Source organism: Podarcis erhardii (genome assembly GCF_964252035.2).
Source record: "Podarcis erhardii genome assembly, chromosome: 5".
Classification (NCBI taxonomy): Eukaryota; Metazoa; Chordata; class Lepidosauria; order Squamata; family Lacertidae; genus Podarcis; species Podarcis erhardii.
Window position 1 is genome coordinate 43,253,327 of NC_138509.1, and position 10,336 is coordinate 43,263,662.

Genomic DNA, 10,336 nt, shown 5'->3' on the forward strand with positions numbered 1-10,336 from the left:
CTTGGGCTCAGATGCTCGCGTTAATGCACGCCTTAGGCAGGTGAAGAGCACTGGAGCATTCAAGAGTGAAAAGTCAGAGTAAAGGTGATAAATTACCATAAGTGAAACCTAATGCAAGGCAAAGCTTACCACAAGAACAACAACTGTGATTGTGTGTCACCACCAGCTCCACCGAAGAACGTCTCCTTCCCAGATTTAGTTTAGGGAACATTTATTTAATTACATGAGGTGGCCCAGAATCATTCTTTGCAAACGTGTCTTATCTCGGTTTTCTCATCCACAATAAGCAACCCATTTTCTTCTTCTCCAGAATTCCTAACTGCTATTCTACATTAGTGCAAACTGATTTGCTACCTAAGTTAATTAAACATCCTTGAATTTATCGCCCCAATAGCTTTATGCAGGTGTGACAATTAAGGCAGTTTAAACACGTGGGAGGCACTGCTTAGCCCTTTCTCCCATGGTCGACGTATCTTTAACTTTGGCTGCATTCATATGTGGGGTTTAATGCGTTAGTTTAGCTCCTGCCCCGTCACATCTCAACTGCTATAGCGCCATGTTGCAGTAAATGTCATTCAGACAACAACTATCCATGAATGTGAACAGATGCCAACAGAGATGTTGGTTCTGCACACCCTGTATGCACAAGCGCACTGTGGTCCCCGCATGATTCATCTCTCCTCCATGCTTACCCTCTACATTTGGCCAATTTTCTGGACTTTACCTTTCTCCATGGCTTTCTATGCCAAAATAACAGCAGACTTTCTAGTCAGGCCAACTTTTTTAAAAAGTGGGAACCTTGAAATGGGCGAAGGAGAGCAGTGCATCCTGATATGCTGCCTTGTGATTCATCATATGAGCAGCTGTGATGTGAACCTTTGAAAAGGGCAGGGAAAGTGCCATGCAAAAACCCCATAATTTTCCAAGTTAACAAACAGATTTTTTCCCCCTGTAATCAAATAACATGGAAATGAGTGCTAAACCTGAGCTATATTCAATTGCATTCCATTAATTTTCCAGGAGTGGCTTTTATGTCATGAGAAATCTCAAATATAATGTGCAAACTGTGGTATGGATGCACTTTGAATGGAAGGTGACTCGTCCCAAGTGGAGAGACTTTTGTCTATATAGAGACATTTCAGAACCCTGGAAAATGAATGCAACTATTGCAGCATGGAGCAGAACCAGCATGCACATTCCTACTCCCCACCACCAATTGTAATGCCTGCATAGTGTCAATTTGATTTGTAATCAAGTCCTGTGAGCCACTGCAGGCAGACTGGCATGGTGTCCTTGGCAAAAGGTTATAGCACTGTGACCCAACACCATCACTGGTACACAATAGCTCTGGCAGGTCAGGCTGTATCTCTCACCTACTGAAATGGAATTGAATGAGGACCAACCTACATATCACACAAACTTATTTTTAAAACAACAACATGCCTGGGGTTTACTTAAAAGACAATTTAAATAAAAATAAAATTGTAAATAAATAAAATAAAATAAAATAAAATAAACAAACACAAGAATTAAAAGAGGCAGCAACATATTAAAAGCCAAATAAAAGGAATCAGTGATCATCCCTAAGAGGTCTGGTTTTCAATACCAGAACTGAATTCAGTCTTCTTTTTAGTGTGCAAGTGCAGGGCAGGCGGCTGGCCGATTGTGCATATGAAAAGCTGATAATGAACACTTGGAAAAATAGATGGAAAACTACACACATTAAAAACATGTGTTTTAAAAAAGCACTTAACAGGTAATGTCAGGAACACAAATTATATATTTTTATTTTTTTATTTTTTTTTATTAAGGATTTTCTTGTTTTACAGAAGGGTAGTGCCTCGTTTTTTTTTTTTCTTCTTCTTCTTCCATGTAACGTTTTTACAAATCCGTTTCATTTGTTGAGGCATTAGGGGGAGAAGAAAACAGAAATAAAAAAGAAAGGGGGGGTGGGGAGAGGGGGGGATGGATGGGGGTGGGGTCGGGTGGCAGTGTTTCTATTATGTTTAATGTATGTAGAGTTTGGTGTCAGCGTTGCTTGTGTTGTTCACTTGTGTTCCTTTGGTGGTGAGAGAGGTTGGGGTTGGCTTAGGGTGTGATTGTTTGCTTGTGATTGGCTGTGGTGATCTTTGTTTTCGTGTGTGAGTGAGGTGGGTGGGTGTTTTGGATCAGGTTAGCCATATTGATTTGTATGCTGTTGGTGGATTATTGTCATTGTCCTGTTGGGCTGTGTATGTGATAAAGGGGAGCCATACTGGGGTGAAGGCGTCTTCTTCTGTTTGTCCCCGTGTCAGTTTCAGTTTATTAGTTAATTTTTCTAGTAGGGCTGTTTCCCATACTATTTGGTACCATTGGTCCATGCTTACTCCTGACAGGTCTCTCCAGTGTCTGGTTATGATGCTTCTGGCTGCTGAGAGCAGGTGGGTTATGAGTTCTTTGTGGTGTAAATGGGCATTGTTGTCTTGGAAGATGTTTAGTAGGGCCAATTCTGGGGTGATGTCTATTACTTGCTTAGTTATTTTACATATTTCTCGTATGGCTGTTGTCCAGAATAGTTGAATTTTGGGACACTCCCACCACATGTGGAGGTATGTGCCTGAGGAGGTGCACCCTCTCCAGCATTTTGGTGAGGTTCCTGGGTGTATTAGCGCTAGTTTCCTTGGTGTTAGGTACCACCTGTAGGTGAGTTTCAGTGTGAGTTCTTTTCTTTTTGTTGATATGGATTTAAAGGGGGGTTTAGACCACATTCTCAGAAGGAGGATGGGGAATCCCCAACATAGAAGCATATTACAATGCCAACCAAATACGCCATATAATCCCATATATACTAGAAGATGAGACAAAACAATGGGTACACCTAGAGAGGGACACAATTGAAAACACCTGCACCACAACATACCCACTCCTCCCAAACAAACTAAAGAAAATTCCCACAACACTTAACAGGTACACACAGACCATGCTCAAAGCATGGAAAACACAAATAGGCAAACTCTCCCCAACCCCATCCCCACTAATCCCCCTGGCGTACCACCCATTATTCCACCATGCAGCACAAAACCTCCAGATAAAAACCTGGCGAACCAAAGGCTTATATCACCTAATAGACTTTTATAAAAATAACAAACCCTTGTCAACACAAGAAATACAAGACAAACTAGAAGACACCCAAATGACCTGGTTAACACAACACCAACTACATGCCTTCTTAAACACAAATTATATATATGGGTAGAATGCACTCAGTTTCTATACTTAAATTGCCCAAACTATATTAAAACACCTTGCTTTTTATGTCCAGAACTTCCTCTACTTCTCCTTTGTCTTTGGGCAGGTACTGTAATACTTTGTCACATCCTTGTAAATACCCTTAAAGTACTTCTGCTTTTGTGCCTCAGGTCCAAGCTCCACCCTATGCGTCATCGTCATTTTCTTCTTCTGGGTCCCACTCAATGAATGGTGGCAAATTTTTAATGGCTGTAATGACAGACGTTTTCTGTTTCTCAGATAGTTGGGCCCAGCTTTTACTTCTGAGCACAACATTGGCACCTATGAGCCTCTTGACGTCAGCACTATGGGGTTTGGCAGCAAGCACGCCAGCAAGATTCATAGCAGTGTTCTTGTAATTTGGCAACCCTGCAAAGAATTTGACCTTGTCCCTCAAAGCAATGGAACACACTCTCAACACACTCCATGCCCAATAGTTCATCAATGAAAATTATATAACACACACAAACACACAATGTATTTCCTGGAGGACTGCTACACTCAACATTTGTTCTTGCTACCACCCCATAAGAGACACAGAAGGAACTTCAGCTGAATATGACAGGCAGAGAGGAGATCTACTTAGTGAACCAGTCCAGAGAACTACTATTAATTTAGGAAAGGCTTCAGTGTTTGATTTCATTATTCTTTATCACATTTCTATTTTACCTTTTCTCCAAGAAACTGAAAGGCAGCGTACATCTCCCCTCCCCCTCCCCCATGGTGAGGTAGGTTAGGCTGATAAGACATGTGAGTCTCTTGGGGTTCCTCAGCAAGCTTCATGGCAGAGTGAAGAACAGATGTCAGGCCTCTCCCACATCTAGCCACTAAGCCACACCTGCCATCTTTTGTATTTTAAGGTTGTGTACCCTTTACCTTTACCCACCATCAAGTTAAAGCATATTTCAAGCACACACCACATTTCCAGGGAGCTGTGGTTTGCCAAGGTTGCAGAGAATTGTAACTCTGTGAGGGGGGAACTTTATAGCTCCTGTGGGGTGGCAAAGGAAGGTGTTTTAAAAGTTATGGGGGGGGGCAGGCGGCTTAATGATGCACGCAGGAAATTCATATATTACAAATGAGTCGGTGCAACAAAAAGTAACCGGCTTTTTCCAGAGATGGTGAATCCAGGTTAAAATGGGGGTTCATGGCCCCCAGAAACGTCATGGCGATGCTGTGAAAAATCATCACACATAAAGATCCGCGATTCCCCCCCCCCCAAATGAACAGCTATGTGGAAGCACCCTATGCCCTTTCAAAATGTGCTGGGGGGGGGGCTATTGGGTTGTTTTTATTTTTATTATGTATTTTGTGTTTTTTATATCTTGATTTTATTCTGTGAACAGGGCATAGGGTGTAATAATAATAATAATAATAATGCTGCTGCCAGCCCCTACAACTCAAGGGATGCATGTGTGTCGTTTCAATCATGCCTTGATCAGGAAATAATCCCTCTCGCTGTCCTTGTCTGTCCCTCGGGACTTCCCGCCCCACCTTCGAGCTTGCCTTTGGCTCCGAGGCACCTCCGCGAGGGCGAGAATGCGGCTCCGGGTCCGGGGTCAGCGGGTCCCGCTCCTGTCGCAGGAGGAGTCCTCTCTCTCCGGCAGGGCCCATTGTCTCTGCGCAGGCAGCGGCGGACTTGTTTGCGGCCTCCTTGTCCATTTCGCTTTCCCCCGGCCTGCTGGCGAGGACAACGCGGGCCAGTGGGAATCAATTAGGAGGTGTTTCGCTTTATTGACTTCCTTTGATTTCAGGATAAATGTTTTGTCTCCCTCTTCTAAAACAAAAGGAAAGGAAGAAATCCTGCCTATAGCCCGGCTGCCGCACGGCGCGGCCCGCCAAGCCTGTATTCATAGAAGCCTTTGCAAAAGCATGCCTTAAGTTTTCTTGCAAAGCCTTTCTCCCCATGTACAATCGTAGCAACAGGAACACACACGGTAACCGAAAAGCCTCCTATATACATTACACACTTAGAACATTAAAGAATGCAAACAGCGAGCCCAAGGCAACAAACGTGCGCAACTTTGGCACACTCCAAATGTATACACGTCTACTCCAAAAGAAAGCTGTAATCCTAAATCCTGAGAGCCCCAATGGAACTTGCTTCCATGAAGGCATCCAGGAAATTGCTGCATATATCCCATAGATTTAAATGGGAGTCTAGGTAAATGTACATTGCAGTGTACTGTAGACCTCTACTCAGAAGTAAGCACCGCTGAATTAAATGAGGCTTGTTTACTACTATTACTATACTGGTGTCCAGCCTTTATATTGCTAGAGCTTGATTTACTCCAGCAATGTGAAAAACTGGAGTTCAGGCATTTTCCCCTTGGCATCCTAACGCATAACATCCCAGGTGGAATTCAATGGCACAGAAAAGGCTTGTGTATTGAAGCCCCCCCTTTCAACGAAGGTGTTACAAAACAGAAGATATTTTTAGAAACTCGACGCGTCCAGGTCACTTAAACAGATTATGCAAGAATTTTTTTAAAAAAACCCGTCCTTTAAAAATTCCACTTCAAGCGACGCGCCAACATGTGGCACAACTACCTAGACTGCAGTTCTATATTTACGCTGTCAGGGAAGTCGGTCGCACAGACATCCGCGGCCCTTACTTCCGAGTAAACGGGTTTAGCATTGCGCGATGTCAAGAGAGCGGCCGGCTCCTTCGCTCGCCAAGTCAGCCGCCCTCCCGGCCAGGCGCCAGCATCAAAAGAACAGCCTTAACCTGAACTCTCGTCCCCCCCCCGCCCCTTTTCTCTCTCTCCCCAGCCCTGCCTTAATTAGGGCCATTGTTGCGAGCCACGGTTATGGAAGTGACAGGCGACCGAGGGAGAGAGAAGGCCCAGTCTTGAAAGCGGAAAATAGGAGGGTAGGCGGATTTCTTGGCACCCGAACATGTAAGTTTGGAAACAGCGACCATGGTAGACAGAGCAGTCGTATACTGTAAATGTCTGGTCGCAAATATAATCGAGATCAACGGGACTGCTTTTGGGGGAAAGCGTGATAGCATTGCAGTCTAAATTCCAGAACCTAAACCGCCCAATTCCTAACACACCACAAACAAAACAGAATTTCATTTGTTTATATTTTCCCATCTCAGACACATTAATAATATTTTTCTATCTCAAAACGCATTACCAGGGTGACTTGCAATTAAAAAGCTAAGTGTCTAATTCAGACTCTACGGAGGAAATAAGTCCCTTTCAACTCAGTGGACCGTACTTCTGACTTGAGTAGACATGACTTAGGATTGGATTTGAACTCGGCAGAACTTGTTTCCGAGTAAACAAGGAAGCTTAGGAACCTCTCCGTAAGTTATCAAAAAAGAATCACCTCGGTGCCGCCTGAACGCGCCTTAACTCCTTGCTTCGCTCCAGAGTCCAGACGGCTTCCTTCTAAGACCAATCGCCGTCTATTAAGCCGAGGTAGCTGCCCTTAAATCGACGGGAATCCCATCCTAGCCAACCCTCCACTTGAAAGGGATCATTCACGCCGCCTTTGTGGCTTTAAAAAGCAAGACCTGAAGTGAGCGCATTTCCAAAAGTCCGCTTCAAACCAACGGGACGCAGCAAGTCCCATTTTAAAAGCTTGAATTTACTTTTGATTCAATAGGCCGGTGTTGCTCCAATGCTCGGTCTTCTTTGCCCGGTAGAAATGCCACAGGAATAAATGCGGGGAGTAAGTACTCAGTGAAAGAAAGGCAGCCTTCTTTCCTACGATGCGCACTGACTAAGGCGCAAAGGCAGCCATGTTGGCCTATACGGGGGGAAATGGCAACAACCCAGTTGAGCAATAACTTTATTACAGCCAACCAAAATGCCACAAAGGATTCTGAGGATTCTGGGACAGAGAAGCCATGGCTGCTCTTGTTGGCTTGTAAGGGTTGTCGCTAAATAGCACTCAGTGGGGCTGAATAAGGCTGCTGTCTTATTCTACACGGTGAACTACGTCCCATGGACCTCCTCGGGGTGTACTTCTGAGCAGACAGGGTCAGGATCGCGCCGTGCTTAGGATCAACACGTCCATTTACTTGGAAACATTGGCTTTCCGTGGATCGCCCAAGGAAGGGGGCGCACGGCAGGCAGGGGACACCTCCCTGCCCCCTCGCTGCCAATTCTGCTCGTCCTCCTTTCGCGACAGAGCGCTTCTTTGCGTGAGACCGACTTTGAAGGGCCCCACCTCCGATGCGGTTTCGCCACTTGGACGGCCAAGGGCTTGTTCTCTACATTTCTCTCCCACAAAAGAGGTTAGCATTCAGGAAGCGAGCAATTAAAGGGCTCCTCAGCGGGGATGCGGATTAATTTTGGACGCTCGATTAAATCCCCAAAATTCTTCCTATAAATTATTGTCCCAGCTCCCTGGGCGGACACAAAGATGATCTTTTGTGTTTGTCCAAAGAAAAGAGTTTTTATTTACAAACTTGCCGACCGGCGGGGATTTATTTGGGTGCTCGACACGCGAACCTGCCCCCTGGTCGCATAGTGTGAAAAAACAGGAGCCGCAGAGCTGCCGGCGCGTAAACAAGCGGGCTCGTCCCCCCTTTGCTGTGCCGATGGCCGTGAATTGCGATGCCCGGGAGACGCTTGCAACTCTCTCGAACGGATGAAAGGGATCCTTAGCGCTTGTTTTGGGGAGTGGAGCCCAGTGAGATCGGCGAGATTTGTTCACTTTCTCCGAAGTAATATCGCTATTTCAGGGCCCTCTACTTTGCCGTAGGACCCTGATCGCGTTACCCAAAGGAAAGCGCAGTGAAAAATCAGGGGCTTCACCAACTGAGAGTTGGAAGTAATTAAGGCGTAAATCTCCTATATGCTTACCGGGGAGTAAAATCTTATTGAAGTGGAATTCAATACTCTACCTGAGGAAACACATCTAGGAAGCCCGTAAAGCTGCAGTTGTAGGCACTAGTGCTATTAAGTCTCATTGAGACTAGTAAGATTTACTTCTGAGTAAGTTCGCTTACACTTGCACATTTACTTGGCTACCATCCTTGACACTTGTTTTGAAGGAAACAACATTTAACTCAGTGGGGTTTACTTCTAAGTAACATGCATGGGCTCTCCCTGCAAGATCATATCTTTTAAGGGACTTCTACTTTCAGTCAGATTCTGAAGATATTATTAAACTGCTGTCCATGTTGGGCAACGATTATGTTGATGGCTGTAACTGTAGCACAGGTTATACAAAGCAAAAGCTTTTGAGATGCACATTAGGTGTGCTGTGTACTGTACTTCAGTGGGGCTCCCTTGAAGGACTTGGAAAAAGTTTTCAGTTGTAAAGGCATTATATTCCACTGCACCCAAGACCACAAAAGCTTTAATATATTTGTTCATCTTTAAGGTGCTGTGAGGCTGTTTGACTGCAACCTTTTACACTCCTGGGAATAAGACCCATTTAACTGAATGGGCTTTAGTTTTGGGTAGACATGGGCACTATCAGTTGTTGTTGTAGCAATATCATTTCACTGATTTGCTCAAGCTAAATCCCTGTAGAAGATTGTCACCTTTTTATTAATCTCCATATTGTATTTATTTACCCCTCTGTCCTGCAAAGAAGCACATCCATTTACGCAAATTATTCTAACTTCCTTGAAGGGCAAAGTTTGCTTAAACCCACTTAGGAAGTCTTTACTTCATTTCTGGTTGTTTTTTAAATCACAAATAAAACTCTTCTGACAAATGCCAAAAACTGCAGCTTGCAAATGGGTAAAAACCATCAAAATATTTGTTATATACATATACTTATTTCATGCCTAGCATTTCATCTACAGCAAGTTCCACAGATTTCAACAGAATTTGCTTATGAGCAGGGTAAGAAGATTGGGTTGTGTGTGTGTTTTACAGAAACTGGTGCTTGTGAAATCCAGGATAGTTTGTCAATTATTTGACACCCCCTCCCCCCAAAAAATTCTCTGCTCATCCCCACTTAGGGCTTATTTCTCAGTCAAGAGGTTTTAGGCTTAAAGCTTACTTGAAATCACACCTTTTGAACTGGTCATCTTTATCTCTAATCCTAGACATACAAGAATTGAATGTGGTTATTCAGTGGTAATGCAATTGCCAGAACTTGGAAGTAAAACCTACTGGAAACTCATTGCTACAGAATCCTTGATAAGTAGCTATACAGCCCTTTGCTGAAAAAACCTCTAATGAAGGAGAATCCACCACTTTCAGAGTCTCATCCTTCTTTTTACTTGTAACTTGAACCCACTTCTTTGGATCCTACCCCTCTGCAGCAGCAAAAGACAAGTTTGCTCAATCATCTATGTGACAGCCCTTTTGTTGTTACTTGGCAGATTCCAAGACAGAACCCTGACACTGCTGCGGCTCCAGTGAGGAGCCCAGCTTCAACTTAATCCCTGAAACTTAAATAAAACATAAACAACAACAACACTTGTGTGCTGAGTTAGGATGTGAAGCAATTTAAGAGGCAGCATTTTATTTTGTTCATTGCATAGATCAGTAACATGGCAGCAGTGTACACTTAATTAGAAAACTCTAAAGGAAGTCTGATGTTTTTCAAAATACAGTTAAAACTGATTTAATTCTATCAAACACAACTATTATATACACATTCCAAAATAGCCCTATGCTGTGGATTAGTGCATTTGTTAGAATCAAGGATCTAAGGCCACGATGCATAGTATCAAGATTGTAAACAAAGCTGCTACACGAGAGTAGAGAAGGATCCTTAACTGAAAACCATGGATCTTAGCACAGTTCCTTGAAAGCAAGTGAAGCCAATGGGACTTGCTTTCAAGCAAACATGCTAAGGATTACATTGTAAAAAGGGGGGGGTGGAGGGTGTATTCTGGTTTGTACCACCTGGTTAGAAGTACGTTTTATCAGCATTTGGTTGTTTAATTTGTAAAGCTGCTGCTGTTAGGCACAGAAACACACTGTCCTAATTTGGTACAGGAGGTGGGAAAAACCACAAACCAATGGCAACTCCTGCTTCTAACTGACAGGTGACAGAATCAATCCACTAGGATGTTTTCCTGTATAAGCTGATTGAAGCCAATGTGGCATGTGCAAAGTACAGTGAATTGTATCTTGTGGGTTGATCT